Raw genomic sequence first — 15,049 nt, 5'->3', positions numbered from 1 at the left:
ACATTTGATAACATTGCGCGCGCACTTCCGTGACTACCGTGTTCCAAAAGCGAAACTATTTCGTTTATACAGCACTGACAAGCACCAAGTTTCCAAGCCTTGGTTCTCCTTCATTTACACGAAAAAATCTTTCGCCTTTTACTAAAGATTTCCGTGGAGGAGAACAACACAATGGGCCTAAGGGTATTTTTTGTCGCCCGGGATTTTCCTGGCGGGTGTTTATCAAAAGTGTACGAGATCAACAGCTGGCGTAATCCGGATTCCCAATGCTCCTTTTCCTAGCAGAAGGCTATTGATCACGCAAAATATCAAACGACATCCCACAATTGATTGAGCAACTGCTAATTAAAAAACAATTATTTCGTCACATTGATAACATTGCGCGCGCACTTCCGTGACTACCGTGTTCCAAAAGCGAAACTATTTCGTTTATACAGCACTGACAAGCACCGAAGTTTCCAAGCCTTGGTTCTCCTTCATTTACACGAAAAAATCTTTCGCCTTTTACTAAAGATTTCCGTGGAGGAGAACAACACAATGGGCCTAAGGGTATTTTTTGTCGCCCGCCGGATTTTCCTGGCGGGTGTTTATCAAAAGTGTACGAGATCAACAGCTGGCGTAATCCGGATTCCCAATGCTCCTTTTCCTAGCAGAAGGCTATTGATCACGCAAAATATCAAACGACATCCCACAATTGATTGAGCAACTGCTAATTATAAAAACAATTATTCGTCACATTTGATAACATTGCGCGCGCACTTCCGTGACTACCGTGTTCCAAAAGCGAAACTATTTCGTTTATACAGCACTGACAAGCACCGAAGTTTCCAAGCCTTGGTTCTCCTTCATTTACACGAAAAAATCTTTCGCCTTTTACTAAAGATTTCCGTGGAGGAGAACAACACAATGGGCCTAAGGGTATTTTTTGTCGCCCGCCGGATTTTCCTGGCGGGTGTTTATCAAAAGTGTACGAGATCAACAGCTGGCGTAATCCGGATTCCCAATGCTCCTTTTCCTAGCAGAAGGCTATTGATCACGCCAAAATATCAAACGACATCCCACAATTGATTGAGCAACTGCTAATTATAAAAAAAATTATTCGTCACATTTGATAACATTGCGCGCGCACTTCCGTGACTACCGTGTTCCAAAAGCGAAACTATTTCGTTTATACAGCACTGACAAGCACCGAAGTTTCCAAGCCTTGGTTCTCCTTCATTTACACGAAAAAATCTTTCGCCTTTTACTAAAGATTTCCGTGGAGGAGAACAACACAATGGGCCTAAGGGTATTTTTTGTCGCCCGCCGGATTTTCCTGGCGGGTGTTTATCAAAAGTGTACGAGATCAACAGCTGGCGTAATCCGGATTCCCAATGCTCCTTTTCCTAGCAGAAGGCTATTGATCACGCCAAAATATCAAACGACATCCCACAATTGATTGAGCAACTGCTAATTATAAAAAAAATTATTTCGTCACATTTGATAACATTGCGCGCGCACTTCCGTGACTACCGTGTTCCAAAAGCGAAACTATTTCGTTTATACAGCACTGACAAGCACCGAAGTTTCCAAGCCTTGGTTCTCCTTCATTTACACGAAAAAATCTTTCGCCTTTTACTAAAGATTTCCGTGGAGGAGAACAACACAATGGGCCTAAGGGTATTTTTTGTCGCCCGGATTTTCCTGGCGGGTGTTTATCAAAAGTGTACGAGATCAACAGCTGGCGTAATCCGGATTCCCAATGCTCCTTTTCCTAGCAGAAGGCTATTGATCACGCCAAAATATCAAACGACATCCCACAATTGATTGAGCAACTGCTAATTATAAAAAAAATATTTCGTCACATTGATAACATTGCGCGCGCACTTCCGTGACTACCGTGTTCCAAAAGCGAAACTATTTCGTTTATACAGCACTGACAAGCACCAAGTTTCCAAGCCTTGGTTCTCCTTCATTTACACGAAAAAATCTTTCGCCTTTTACTAAAGATTTCCGTGGAGGAGAACAACACAATGGGCCTAAGGGTATTTTTTGTCGCCCGCGGATTTTCCTGGCGGGTGTTTATCAAAAGTGTACGAGATCAACAGCTGGCGTAATCCGGATTCCCAATGCTCCTTTTCCTAGCAGAAGGCTATTGATCACAAAATATCAAACGACATCCCACAATTGATTGAGCAACTGCTAATTAAAAAACAATTATTTCGTCACATTTGATAACATTGCGCGCGCACTTCCGTGACTACCGTGTTCCAAAAGCGAAACTATTTCGTTTATACAGCACTGACAAGCACCGAAAGTTTTCGAAGCCTTGGTTCTCCTTCATTTCACACGAAAAATCTTTCGCCTTTTACTAAAGATTTCCGTGGAGGAGAACACACAATGGGCCTAAGGGTATTTTTTGTCGCCCGTCGGATTTTCCTGGGGGTGTTTATCAAAAGTGTACGAGATCAACCTGGCGTATGCGCCGTAATCCGGATTCCAATGTCCTTTTCCTAGCAGAAGGCTATTGATCACGACAAAATATCAAACGACATCCCACAATTGATTGAGCAACTGCTAATTACAAAAACAATTATGTTCGTCACATTTGATAACATTGCGCGCGCACTTCCGTGACTACCGTGTCCCAAAAGCGAAACTGTTTCGTTTATACAGCACTGACAAGCACCGAAGTTTCCAAGCCTTGGTCCTCTTTACACGAAAAAATCTTTCGCCTTTTATTAAAGATTTCCGTGGAGGAGAACAACACAATGGGCCTAAGGGTATTTTTTGTCGCCCGTCGATTTTCCTGGCGGGTGTTTATCAAAAGTGTACGAGATCAACAGCTGGCGTAATCCGGATTCCCAATGCTCCTTTTCCTAGCAGAAGGCTATTGATCACGACAAAATATCAAACGACATCCCACAATTGATTGAGCAACTGCTAATTATAAAAAAATTATGTTCGTCACATTTGATAACATTGCGCGCGCACTTCCGTGACTACCGTGTTCCAAAAGCGAAACTCTTTCGTTTATACAGCACTGACAAGCACCAAAGTTTCCAAGCCTTGGTTCTCCTTCATTTACACGAAAAAATCTTTCGCCTTTTACTAAAGATTTCCGTGGAGGAGAACAACACAATGGGCCTAAGGGTATTTTTGTCACCCGTCGGATTTTCCTGGCGGGTGTTTATCAAAAGTGTACGAGATCAACAGCTGGCGTAATCCGGATTCCCAATGCTCCTTTTCCTAGAAGGCTATTGATCACGACAAAATATCAAACGACATCCCACAATTGATTGAGCAACTGCTAATTAAAAAAATTATGTTCGTCACATTTGATAACATTGCGCGCGCACTTCCGTGACTACCGTGTCCCAAAAGCGAAACTGTTTCGTTTATACAGCACTGACAAGCACCGAAGTTTCGAAGCCTTGGTTCTCCTTCATTCACACGAAAAAATCTTTCGCCTTTTACTAAAGATTTCCGTGGAGGAGAACAACACAATGGGCCTAAGGGTATTTTTTGTCGCCCGTCGGATTTTCCTGGCGGGTGTTTATCAAAAGTGTACGAGATCAACAGCTGGCGTAATCCGGATTCCCAATGCTCCTTTTCCTAGCAGAAGGCTATTGATCACGACAAAATATCAAACGACATCCCACAATTGATTGAGCAACTGCTAATTATAAAAAAAATTATGTTCGTCACATTTGATAACATTGCGCGCGCACTTCCGTGACTACCGTGTTCCAAAAGCGAAACTATTTCGTTTATACAGCACTGACAAGCACCAAAGTTTCCAAGCCTTGGTTCTCCTTCATTTACACGAAAAAATCTTTCGCCTTTTACTAAAGATTTCCGTGGAGGAGAACAACACAATGGGCCTAAGGGTATTTTTTGTCACCCGTCGGATTTTCCTGGCGGGTGTTTATCAAAAGTGTACGAGATCAACAGCTGGCGTAATCCGGATTCCCAATGCTCCTTTTCCTAGCAGAAGGCTATTGATCACGACAAAATATCAAACGACATCCCACAATTGATTGAGCAACTGCTAATTATAAAAACAATTATGTTCGTCACATTTGATAACATTGCGCGCGCACTTCCGTGACTACCGTGTCCCAAAAGCGAAACTGTTTCGTTTATACAGCACTGACAAGCACCGAAGTTTCGAAGTTTTGGTTCTCCTTCATTTACACGAAAAAATCTTTCGCCTTTTACTAAAGATTTCCGTGGAGGAGAACAACACAATGGGCCTAAGGGTATTTTTTGTCGCCCGTCGGATTTTCCTGACGGGTGTTTATCAAAAGTGTACGAGATCAACAGCTGGCGTAATCCGGATTCCCAATGCTCCTTTTCCTAGCAGAAGGCTATTGATCACAAAATATCAAACGACATCCCACAATTGATTGAGCAACTGCTAATTATAAAAACAATTATGTTCGTCACATTTGATAACATTGCGCGCGCACTTCCGTGACTACCGTGTTCCAAAAGCGAAACTGTTTCGTTTATACAGCACTGACAAGCACCGAAGTTTCCAAGCCTTGGTTCTCCTTCATTTACACGAAAAAATCTTTCGCCTCTTACTAAAGATTTCCGTGGAGGAGAGCAACACAATGGGCCTAAGGGTATTTTTTGTCGCCCGTCGGATTTTCCTGGCGGGTGTTTATCAAAAGTGTACGAGATCAACAGCTGGCGTAATCCGGATTCCCAATGCTCCTTTTCCTAGCAGAAGGCTATTGATCACGACAAAATATCAAACGACATCCCACAATTGATTGAGCAACTGCTAATTATAAAAACAATTATGTTCGTCACATTTGATAACATTGCGCGCGCACTTCCGTGACTACCGTGTTCCAAACAGTGAACTCAAATAAAACTGGAACGCTCACTCTATGACTTTCCCTCATTGATGAGTGAAGCCAAGATGGCGGATCATGACGCCTTTCTTGTAGGTATGATCCAGGCCTCTGGCGCGGAAACTTCAAAGGAAAAATCAGAATTCCCGACAAAATTTCCGCGTGGAGGCCTGGATCATACCTACAAGAAAGGCTTCATGATCCGCCATCTTGGCTTCAAACTTCCGGCAGAGTGAGCGTTCCAGTTTTATTTCAGTTCACTGGTTCCAAAAGCGAAACTATTTCGTTTTTACAGCACTGACAAGCACCAAAGTTTCCAAGCCTTGGTTCTCCTTCATTTACACGAAAAAATCTTTCGCCTTTTACTAAAGATTTCCGTGGAGGAGAACAACACAATGGGCCTAAGGGTATTTTTTGTCACCCTTCGGATTTTCCTGGCGGGTGTTTATCAAAAGTGTACGAGATCAACAGCTGGCGTAATCCGGATTCCCAATGCTCCTTTTCCTAGCAGAAGGCTATTGATCACGACAAAATATCAAACGACATCCCACAATTGATTGAGCAACTGCTAATTATAAAAAAAATTATGTTCGTCACATTTGATAACATTGCGCGCTCACTTCCGTGACTACCGTGTTCCAAAAGCGAAACTATTTCGTTTATACAGCACTGACAAGCACCAAAGTTTCCAAGCCTTGGTTCTCCTTCATTTACACGAAAAAATCTTTCGCCTTTTACTAAAGATTTCCGTGGAAGAGAACAACACAATGGGCCTAAGGGTATTTTTTGTCACCCGTCGGATTTTCCTGGCGGGTGTTTATCAAAAGTGTACGAGATCAACAGCTGGCGTAATCCGGATTCCCAATGCTCCTTTTCCTAGCAGAAGGCTATTGATCACGACAAAATATCAAACGACATCCCACAATTGATTGAGCAACTGCTAATTACAAAAACAATTATGTTCGTCACATTTGATAACATTGCGCGCGCACTTCCGTGACTACCGTGTGCTGTACAATTAATGAATTATCTTGACGAGAATAAACTACATGAGAAGTTCCAGTCTGCCTATAAGCCTCGTCATAGTACAGAAACAGCATTATTAAGGGTTCAAAGCGATATTCTCCAAGACCTCGACAATGGAAACTCTGTCATTCTCGTTCTACTGGATCTGTCAGCAGCGTTTGACACCGTAGATCATTCGATCTTATTGACACGATTATGGAAGCGATTTGGTATAAAGGGTCGTGTTTTGGATTGGTTTACTTCATATCTTATATCTAGGAAACAATTTGTTCGTGTTGAGGGAACAGATTCGCTATGGTGTGATCTTGAATGTGTTGTACCGCAGGGATCGGTATTAGGTCCGCTGTTATATTCATTGTACACTGCCCCGCTTGCAGATGTGGCTAGGCGTCATGATCTCCGTTTTCACTTTTTTGCTGATGATGGACAACTTTACATTGCATTCAAAACAAATGACCCTGGTGAATTGATTTCATCTAAGATTCGTATGGAAAAATGTATATTTGAAATTAGAAACTGGTTGATGCTGAATAAATTGAAACTAAATAGTGAAAAAACGGAACTTATATTAGTCCATTCACGCTATCGCCCTATGCTTCCCTTGAATTATATCATGGTGGGTGATGACAGAATTGTACCAACTGGTTCAGCTAGAAATTTGGGGGTTATTTTTGATGAGTTCTTTAAATTGGACGAACATATTAATGGTATCTGCAAGTCATCTTTTTATAATATCAGAAACATTTCAAGAATAAAGAAGTATTTGTCTCGGGACTGTCTTGAAATAATCATTCATGCTTTTATAACTTCAAGATTGGATTACTGTAACTCACTGCTATATGGTGTATCAAAATATTTACTCCAGAGGCTACAGAGAGTCCAAAATACTGCAGCACGTCTATTAACTGGTACTAGGAAATCGGAACATATTACACCAGTACTTATTGAATTGCATTGGCTACCAGTCCAATATCGTGTCCAATTCAAAATTATCCTTCATGTGTATAAGGCTATGAACGACCTTGCTCCACCGTATTTGAAGGAACTCTTGCATTTTTATACTTCGCAGCGTTCACTTCGATCAAATAACTGTGAATTGCTCCAGATTCCCTGTTCTAGACTGAAGACATTTGGGGATAGATCATTTTGTGTCGCGGGACCACGATTGTGGAACGAATTACCCATTAATCTTCGGACGTGCAAATCAATTACTGTTTTTAAAAAAAATCTTAAAACATATCTTTTTAACTTATTTTTGAATAATGTATGACGTTGGTCTTAACATTTATATTATTAGGTTTCTTAATGATTTAGATTTTAATAGTTTTAATATTAGATTTTACTGTAAAGCGCCTAGAACAGAACACAATTTGGTTGTGCGCTATAGAAATACTTTTATTATTATTATTATTATTATTCCAAAAGCGAAACTATTTCGTTTATACAGCACTGACAAGCACCGAAGTTTCCAAGCCTTGGTTCTCCTTCATTTACACGAAAAAATCTTTCGCCTTTTACTAAAGATTTCCGTGGAGAGAACAACACAATGGGCCTAGAGGTAATTTTTGTCGCCCGCCGGATTTTCCTGGCGGGTGTTTATCAAAAGTGTACGAGATCAACAGCTGGCGTAATCCGGATTCCCAATGCTCCTTTTCCTATCAGAAGGCTATTGATCACGCCAAAATATCAAACGACATCCCACAATTGATTAGCAACTGCTAATTATAAAAACAATTATATTCGTCACATTTGATAACATTGCGCGCACTTCCGTGACTACCGTGTTCCAAAAGCGAGACTATTTCGTTTATACAGCACTGACAAGCACGAAGTTTCCAAGCCTTGGTTCTCCTTCATTTACACGAAAAAATCTTTCGCCTTTTACTAAAGATTTCCGTGGAGGAGAACAACACAATGGGCCTAAGGTATTTTTGTCGCCCGCCGGATTTTCCTGGCGGGTGTTTATCAAAAGTGTACGAGATCAACAGCTGGCGTAATCCGGATTCCAATGCTCCTTTTCCTAGCAAAGGCTATTGTTCACGACAAAATATCAAACGACATCCCACAATTGATTGAGCAACTGCTAATTATAAAAATTTATTCATCACATTGATAACATTGCGGCGCACTTCGTGACTACCGTGTTCCAAAAGCGAAACTATTTCGTTTATACAGCACTGACAAGAACCGAAGTTTCCAAGCCTGGTTCTCCTTAATTACACGAAAAAATCTTTCGCCTTTTACTAAAGATTTCCGTGGAGGAGAACAACACAATGGGCCTAAGGGTATTTTTTGTCGCCCGCCGGATTTTCCTGGCGGGTGTTTATCAAGTGTACGAGATCAACAGCTGGCGTAATCCGGATTCCCAATGCTCCTTTTCCTAGCAGAAGGCTATTGATCACGCCAAATTATCAAACGACATCCCACAATTGATTGAGCAACTGCTAATTATAAAAACAATTTATTCGTCACATTGATAACATTGCGCGCGCACTTCCGTGACTACCGTTTCCAAAAGCGAAACTATTTCGTTTATACAGCACTGACAAGCACCGAAGTTTCCAAGCCTTGGTTCTCCTTTATTTACACGAAAAAATCTTTCGCCTTTTACTAAAGATTTCCGTGGAGGAGAACAACACAATGGGCCTAAGGGTATTTTTTGTCGCCGCCGGATTTTCCTGGCGGGTGTTTATCAAAAGTGTACGAGATCAACAGCTGGCGTAATCCGGATTCCCAAGCTCCTTTTCCTAGCAGAAGGCTATTGATCACGCCAAATTATCAAACGACATCCCACAATTGATTGAGCAACTGATAATTATAAAAACAATTATATTCGTCATATTTGATAACATTGCGCGCGCACTTCCGTGACTACCGTGTTCCAAAAGCGAAACTGTTTCGTTTATACAGCACTGACAAGCACCGAAGTTTCCAAGCCTTGGTTCTCGTTCATTTACACGAAAAAATCTTTCGCCTTTTACTAAAGATTTCCGTGGAGGAGAACAACACAATGGGCCTAAGGGTATTTTTTGTCGCCCGTCGGATTTTCCTGGCGGGTGTTTATCACAAGTGTACGAGATCAACAGCTGGCGTAATCCGGATTCCCAATGCTCCTTTTCCTAGCAGAAGGCTATTGATCACGCCTAATTATCAAACGACATCCCACAATTGATTGAGCAACTGATAATTATAAAAACAATTATATTCGTCATATTTGATAACATTGCGCGCGCACTTCCGTGACTACCGTGTGCTGTACAATTAATGAATTATCTTGACGAGAATAAACTACATGAGAAGTTCCAGTCTGCCTATAAGCCTCGTCATAGTACAGAAACAGCATTATTAAGGGTTCAAAGCGATATTCTCCAAGACCTCGACAATGGAAACTCTGTCATTCTCGTTCTACTGGATCTGTCAGCAGCGTTTGACACCGTAGATCATTCGATCTTATTGACACGATTATGGAAGCGATTTGGTATAAAGGGTCGTGTTTTGGATTGGTTTACTTCATATCTTATATCTAGGAAACAATTTGTTCGTGTTGAGGGAACAGATTCGCTATGGGTGATCTTGAATGTGTGTACCGCAGGGATCGGTATTAGGTCCGCTGTTATATTCATTGTACACTGCCCCGCTTGCAGATGTGGCTAGGCGTCATGATCTCCGTTTCACTTTTTGCTGATGATGGACAACTTTACATTGCATTCAAAACAAATGACCCTGGTGAATTGATTTCATCTAAGATTCGTATGGAAAAATGTATATTTGAAATTAGAAACTGGTTGATGCTGAATAAATTGAAACTAAATAGTGAAAAACGGAACTTATATTAGTCCATTCACGCTTATCGCCCTATGCTTCCCTTGAATTATATCATGGTGGGTGATGACAGAATTGTACCAACTGGTTCAGCTAGAAATTTGGGGGTTATTTTTGATGAGTTCTTTAAATTGGACGAAATATTAATGGTATCTGCAAGTCATCTTTTTATAATATCAGAAACATTTCAAGAATAAAGAAGTATTTGTCTCGGGACTGTCTTGAAATAATCATTCATGCTTTTATAACTTCAAGATTGGATTACTGTAACTCACTGCTATATGGTGTATCAAAATATTTACTCCAGAGGCTACAGAGAGTCCAAAATACTGCAGCACGTCTATTAACTGGTACTAGGAAATCGGAACATATTACACCAGTACTTATTGAATTGCATTGGCTACCAGTCCAATATCGTGTCCAATTCAAAATTATCCTTCATGTGTATAAGGCTATGAACGACCTTGCTCCACCGTATTTGAAGGAACTCTTGCATTTTATACTTCGCAGCGTTCACTTCGATCAAATAACTGTGAATTGCTCCAGATTCCCTGTTCTAGACTGAAGACATTTGGGGATAGATCATTTTGTGTCGCGGGACCACGATTGTGGAACGAATTACCCATTAATCTTCGGACGTGCAAATCAATTACTGTTTTTAAAAAAAATCTTAAAACATATCTTTTTAACTTATTTTTGAATAATGTATGACGTTGGTCTTAACATTTATATTATTAGGTTTCTTAATGATTTAGATATTTTAATAGTTTTAATATTAGATTTTACTGTAAAGCGCCTAGAACAGAACACAATTTGGTTGTGCGCTATAGAAATACTTTTATTATTATTATTATTATTATTCCAAAAGCGAAACTATTTCGTTTATACAGCACTGACAAGCACCGAAGTTTCCAAGCCTTGGTTCTCCTTCATTTACACGAAAAAATCTTTCGCCTTTTACTAAAGATTTCCGTGGGAGAGAACAACACAATGGGCCTAGAGGTAATTTTTGTCGCCCGCCGGATTTTCCTGGCGGGTGTTTATCAAAAGTGTACGAGATCAACAGCTGGCGTAATCCGGATTCCCAATGCTCCTTTTCCTATCAGAAGGCTATTGATCACGCCAAAATATCAAACGACATCCCACAATTGATTTAGCAATTGCTAATTATAAAAACAATTATATTCGTCACATTTGATAACATTGCAAGCGCACTTCCGTGACTACCGTGTTCCAAAAGCGAGACTATTTCGTTTATACAGCACTGACAAGCACTGAAGTTTCCAAGCCTTGGTTCTCCTTCATTTACACGAAAAAATCTTTCGCCTTTTACTAAAGATTTCCGTGGAGGAGAACAACACAATGGGCCTAGAGGTAATTTTTGTCGCCCGCCGGATTTTCCTGGCGGGTGTTTATCAAAAGTGTACGAGATCAACAGCTGGCGTAATCCGGATTCTCAATGCTCCTTTTCCTAGCAAAAGGCTATTGTTCACGACAAAATATCAAACGACATCCCACAATTGATTGAGCAACTGCTAATTATAAAAAATATTACATTCATCACAATTGATAACATTGCGTGGGCACATCTGTGACTACCGTGTTCCAAAAGCGAAACTATTTCGTTTATACAGCACTGACAAGAACCGAAGTTTCCAAGCCTAGGTTCTCCTTAATTCACACGAAAAAATCTTTCGCCTTTTACTTAAGATTTCCGTGGAGGAGAACAACACAATGGGCCTAAGGGTATTTTTTGTCGCCCGCCGGATTTTCCTGGCGGGTGTTTATCACAAGTGTACGAGATCAACAGCTGGCGTAATCCGGATTCCCAATGCTCCTTTTCCTAGCAGAAGGCTATTGATCACGCCAAATTATCAAACGACATCCCACAATTGATTGAGCAACTGCTAATTATAAAAACAATTATATTCCTCACAATTGATAACATTTGGCAAGCACTTCCGTGACTACCGTTTTCCAAAAGTGAAACTATTTCGTTTATACAGCACTGACAAGCACCGAAGTTTCCAAGCCTTGGTTCTCCTTTATTTACACGAAAAAAATCTTTCGCCTATTACTAAAGATTTCCTCGGAGGAGAACAACACAATAGGCCTAAGGGTATTTTTTGTCGCTCGCCGGATTTTCCTGGCTGGTGTTTATCAAAAAAGTACGAGATCAACCGCTGGCGTAATCCGGATTCCAAATGCTCCTTTTCCTGGCAGAAGGCTATTGATCACTCCAAAATATCAAACGACACCCCACAAATGATTGAGCAACTAATAATTTTAAAAACAATTATTGTCGTCACAATTGATAACATTGCGCGCGCACTTCCATCGCGCACTTCCATCGCGCACTTCCATTGCGCGCACTTCATCTAGAGTAGAGAAATCATTTGACATGTTTACGAGCGAACTGCGTGAACTTAGAGTGGTCACTGAACTATCAACTTAAATTAGAGCATCTCGTTCTTTATATGAAAACCTATCGCTCAAGGAAGAAAATTCACCAATAAAGAGCAAAATCAACGAACAATCTTCCCTAATATGTAATCTGGACACAAAGGTAAAAGAACTTAATAACGAACGAAACAGCCTATTAACAGTTGTAACACTGCTACATGTAGAAAATCAAAATACTATACAATTCCAGCAACAACAACTAGCTCATTTACATACTAACACATGCTACCAAAATACCGGTGTCTACCCCCGCAACAGCAGCAACAATCCCAGCGGTGTAACCTTGCGCAGCAGAATTAATCAACTGCTAAAGGATCAGCAACGGCAATTTCCCCAGCAGCGTAATCTCATACAGCCGAATCAGCTTCAACAAAACCACCAGCAGCAATTTTCGCAGCCACATATAACTCAACATCTACCTCAACGGCAAATTACTCAGCCACAACAAACTCAACATATACCCCAGCAACAGCAGCAACAACCCCAGCAGCATAACCTCATACAGCAGAATCAGTTTCATCAAAACCAACAGCAGCAGCAGCAGCAACAACAATATCATCAATCACGCCCAGACAACGACACTTCTCACTCCTCACCAAACCAAACGCAACAGCAAAATCAGCAACCATTCCATCAACATAACCCAACGAATACTTACAAATCCCGTGAGCCCCCTAAACACGATGGGACGAATCTCACAGTTATCCTGGGTGACTGTATGACAAGAGGCATCAACACAAAGAACATGAGAAGGTCAACTCGCAAGAATGTGACTATTCGAACGTTTCCCGGCGCGACAGTAACTGACATGATGGCCTACGCAAAACCAAGTCTACGCCTTCAGCCAGCTAATATTATTATAAATGCTGGAACCAATGATCTAAAATCCTGTGAAGTAAATACTATTACCGAAAACATCTCCAAGCTCTGCGACAAAATCTACAAATTCTGCCCTAAGGCTGACATTTCACTTTCCTAAATAATTACTAGAAGGACTGATAGCCCCGGTATTAAAGTCAACAAAGTTACTCAATTGAACAACCTGCTTCAAGGTCTCTGCGAAGCCAGAAACCTAAACTTAATAAAACACGAAGACATTGATGAGAGAGGCCTGGACAGATATGGTTCACACCTTAATCCTTCTGGTAGTGACCTTATGGCGAGGAACTTAATTACCTTTATTCGGCACTTTTAGTAATACTAGATTACATATTTTAAACGGCTTGAATTCCAACCAACCCATGCCGAATATCAATCTAAACGATAATCCCTTTACTCAAATTCCTACGAAAGGCCTAAGTTTTTTCCACTTAAACATTCAGGCTATTACAAATAAATTGGACCAAGTTAGACTCATGATTTCTGAATCTATTCGGGATCGTAATAAAAACAATTATATCATATTTTGCTTCTCTGAAACTCATTTAAATGCTAGCTGGTCTGATGCAGAACTGCAGATTGGAGAGTTTAACCTTATTAGAAAAGATCGAATTTATGCCTCCGGTGGAAGTATTCTAATTTATATTTCTAATTCAATTAACTTTCAATATCGAAGGGACTTAATGATAGATAATGACAGTTCTCTCGAGTGCGTTTGGTTGGAATTTAAGCACCCTAATACCAAACCCTTCCTAATGGCCATTATGTATCAACCGGGAAATAATACCCATTGGAGAGATTCTTTAAACTGCACTTTAGGTATGGCGATAATGAACAAGAAATTATCATCTTAGGAGACTTAAACACTAACTTTCAAGACAAACGTTCCTATCAACCACTTCATGTAATAACATCTCAGTACCAACTTGAACAACTTATTAATATAGCTACTAGGCCAATATCTGGAAAAGTAATAGACCTTATCTACACTTCTCAGAAGGATAGGGTCATCCAATCAGGCGTGCTGAATATTGGATTAAGCGACCATCTGCCAATTTTTATCTCCAGAAAAATTAACTCTCGGATTAAGACTAAACAAAGCCTACATACGATTATTAGCTATCGTAAGAAGAAGGATTTTATCCCGAGTAATTTTGGCAATGATTTAGTGGAAGTAATTCCGGCAAGTGTTTATGAAAATCATAGTGACCCAAACGTTCTCTTAGACCTTTGGCATTCTCATTTTATAAAAGTTTTGAATAGACATGCACCTTTGATTAAACGTAGGGTCAGAAGAAACAAACTGCCAGGATGGTTCAACTGTGAAATACGTAGCTCTAGTCATCAAAGAGACTATTTCTTAAAGCAATTTCTAAAAAGCAAAAATTCCAATGATTGGTATGCTTACAAAAAGTGGAGAAATAGAACCGTTCATATCATTAAAAAATCAAAAGAGGACTACTATAAAAACCTTCTAACTGTTCACATACATAACCCACAACAATTATGGAAAATATTAAAAGATATCTTGCCTACCAATGACACTGCTTCCCAGATAACTCTTAACATCAATGGTAGGGAGATCAGTGATCCTACTGAAGTAGCCGATCTTTTTAATGAATATTTCTCTTCCATTGCTGATAATGTTGATTTAAGTCCACAAAACAACCCAATCTCTACTCATCTGCAATTCCAAATAAATCATACAAAGTTCTCAATTCCATCGATGACAATCGATGACATACAAAACTTTGTTGCGTCATTAGACCAGAACAAAGCTACCGGTCTTGATGATATTCCCGCTTATTTCATTAAATCCTCAATTCAATCATTGGCATCTATTATACTTCACATTTGTAATTTGAGTATTGAATATGGTATATTTCCCAACAAGTGGAAGAAAGCCAAACTGATTCCAATCTATAAGGCTGACATCCGTACCGAGAGAAGCAACTACAGACCTATCTCTATACTGCCCATCCTATCCAAACTCCTGGAACGTCATGTTGCTGATT

General features: G+C 40.2%; 24 non-coding genes across 24 annotated transcripts; all 24 read left to right on the top strand.

Annotated features, from left to right (window-relative positions):
- The first annotated feature begins 94 nt into the window (after positions 1-94).
- Positions 95-214, top strand: LOC114541551. The gene has a single exon (XR_003689319.1). It is a non-coding gene; the product is annotated as a U5 spliceosomal RNA (small nuclear RNA).
- Positions 215-460: 246 nt separating this feature from the next.
- LOC114541550 lies at positions 461-583 on the top strand. The gene has a single exon (XR_003689318.1). It is a non-coding gene; the product is annotated as a U5 spliceosomal RNA (small nuclear RNA).
- Positions 584-829: 246 nt separating this feature from the next.
- Positions 830-952, top strand: LOC114541549. Its single transcript, XR_003689317.1, has one exon. It is a non-coding gene; the product is annotated as a U5 spliceosomal RNA (small nuclear RNA).
- Positions 953-1,199: 247 nt separating this feature from the next.
- Positions 1,200-1,322, top strand: LOC114541537. The gene has a single exon (XR_003689306.1). It is a non-coding gene; the product is annotated as a U5 spliceosomal RNA (small nuclear RNA).
- A 248-nt stretch (positions 1,323-1,570) lies between these two features.
- On the top strand, positions 1,571-1,689 carry LOC114541527. Its single transcript, XR_003689297.1, has one exon. It is a non-coding gene; the product is annotated as a U5 spliceosomal RNA (small nuclear RNA).
- Positions 1,690-1,935: 246 nt separating this feature from the next.
- Positions 1,936-2,056, top strand: LOC114541532. The gene has a single exon (XR_003689301.1). It is a non-coding gene; the product is annotated as a U5 spliceosomal RNA (small nuclear RNA).
- A 247-nt stretch (positions 2,057-2,303) lies between these two features.
- On the top strand, positions 2,304-2,425 carry LOC114541543. Its single transcript, XR_003689312.1, has one exon. It is a non-coding gene; the product is annotated as a U5 spliceosomal RNA (small nuclear RNA).
- Positions 2,426-2,678: 253 nt separating this feature from the next.
- LOC114541545 lies at positions 2,679-2,797 on the top strand. Its single transcript, XR_003689314.1, has one exon. It is a non-coding gene; the product is annotated as a U5 spliceosomal RNA (small nuclear RNA).
- A 246-nt stretch (positions 2,798-3,043) lies between these two features.
- On the top strand, positions 3,044-3,165 carry LOC114541535. The gene has a single exon (XR_003689304.1). It is a non-coding gene; the product is annotated as a U5 spliceosomal RNA (small nuclear RNA).
- A 243-nt stretch (positions 3,166-3,408) lies between these two features.
- Positions 3,409-3,531, top strand: LOC114541529. Its single transcript, XR_003689299.1, has one exon. It is a non-coding gene; the product is annotated as a U5 spliceosomal RNA (small nuclear RNA).
- Positions 3,532-3,780: 249 nt separating this feature from the next.
- LOC114541528 lies at positions 3,781-3,903 on the top strand. Its single transcript, XR_003689298.1, has one exon. It is a non-coding gene; the product is annotated as a U5 spliceosomal RNA (small nuclear RNA).
- A 249-nt stretch (positions 3,904-4,152) lies between these two features.
- On the top strand, positions 4,153-4,275 carry LOC114541539. Its single transcript, XR_003689308.1, has one exon. It is a non-coding gene; the product is annotated as a U5 spliceosomal RNA (small nuclear RNA).
- A 246-nt stretch (positions 4,276-4,521) lies between these two features.
- LOC114541541 lies at positions 4,522-4,644 on the top strand. The gene has a single exon (XR_003689310.1). It is a non-coding gene; the product is annotated as a U5 spliceosomal RNA (small nuclear RNA).
- Positions 4,645-5,162: 518 nt separating this feature from the next.
- LOC114541534 lies at positions 5,163-5,285 on the top strand. The gene has a single exon (XR_003689303.1). It is a non-coding gene; the product is annotated as a U5 spliceosomal RNA (small nuclear RNA).
- A 249-nt stretch (positions 5,286-5,534) lies between these two features.
- On the top strand, positions 5,535-5,657 carry LOC114541536. The gene has a single exon (XR_003689305.1). It is a non-coding gene; the product is annotated as a U5 spliceosomal RNA (small nuclear RNA).
- Positions 5,658-7,340: 1,683 nt separating this feature from the next.
- LOC114541540 lies at positions 7,341-7,462 on the top strand. Its single transcript, XR_003689309.1, has one exon. It is a non-coding gene; the product is annotated as a U5 spliceosomal RNA (small nuclear RNA).
- A 245-nt stretch (positions 7,463-7,707) lies between these two features.
- Positions 7,708-7,828, top strand: LOC114541531. The gene has a single exon (XR_003689300.1). It is a non-coding gene; the product is annotated as a U5 spliceosomal RNA (small nuclear RNA).
- Positions 7,829-8,068: 240 nt separating this feature from the next.
- Positions 8,069-8,189, top strand: LOC114541542. Its single transcript, XR_003689311.1, has one exon. It is a non-coding gene; the product is annotated as a U5 spliceosomal RNA (small nuclear RNA).
- A 244-nt stretch (positions 8,190-8,433) lies between these two features.
- On the top strand, positions 8,434-8,555 carry LOC114541526. The gene has a single exon (XR_003689296.1). It is a non-coding gene; the product is annotated as a U5 spliceosomal RNA (small nuclear RNA).
- Positions 8,556-8,803: 248 nt separating this feature from the next.
- Positions 8,804-8,926, top strand: LOC114541538. Its single transcript, XR_003689307.1, has one exon. It is a non-coding gene; the product is annotated as a U5 spliceosomal RNA (small nuclear RNA).
- A 1,679-nt stretch (positions 8,927-10,605) lies between these two features.
- On the top strand, positions 10,606-10,728 carry LOC114541533. The gene has a single exon (XR_003689302.1). It is a non-coding gene; the product is annotated as a U5 spliceosomal RNA (small nuclear RNA).
- A 249-nt stretch (positions 10,729-10,977) lies between these two features.
- LOC114541525 lies at positions 10,978-11,100 on the top strand. The gene has a single exon (XR_003689295.1). It is a non-coding gene; the product is annotated as a U5 spliceosomal RNA (small nuclear RNA).
- A 249-nt stretch (positions 11,101-11,349) lies between these two features.
- LOC114541544 lies at positions 11,350-11,472 on the top strand. The gene has a single exon (XR_003689313.1). It is a non-coding gene; the product is annotated as a U5 spliceosomal RNA (small nuclear RNA).
- A 249-nt stretch (positions 11,473-11,721) lies between these two features.
- On the top strand, positions 11,722-11,845 carry LOC114541547. The gene has a single exon (XR_003689315.1). It is a non-coding gene; the product is annotated as a U5 spliceosomal RNA (small nuclear RNA).
- Positions 11,846-15,049: the final 3,204 nt, after the last annotated feature.

This window comes from Dendronephthya gigantea, unplaced genomic scaffold, assembly GCF_004324835.1.
Source record: "Dendronephthya gigantea isolate DGI-Jeju-01 unplaced genomic scaffold, DenGig_1.0 000298F, whole genome shotgun sequence".
Taxonomy (NCBI): domain Eukaryota; kingdom Metazoa; phylum Cnidaria; class Anthozoa; order Malacalcyonacea; family Nephtheidae; genus Dendronephthya; species Dendronephthya gigantea.
The sequence above is the reverse complement of the archived record's forward strand: the minus strand, read 5'-3'. Positions and strand labels throughout refer to the sequence as shown.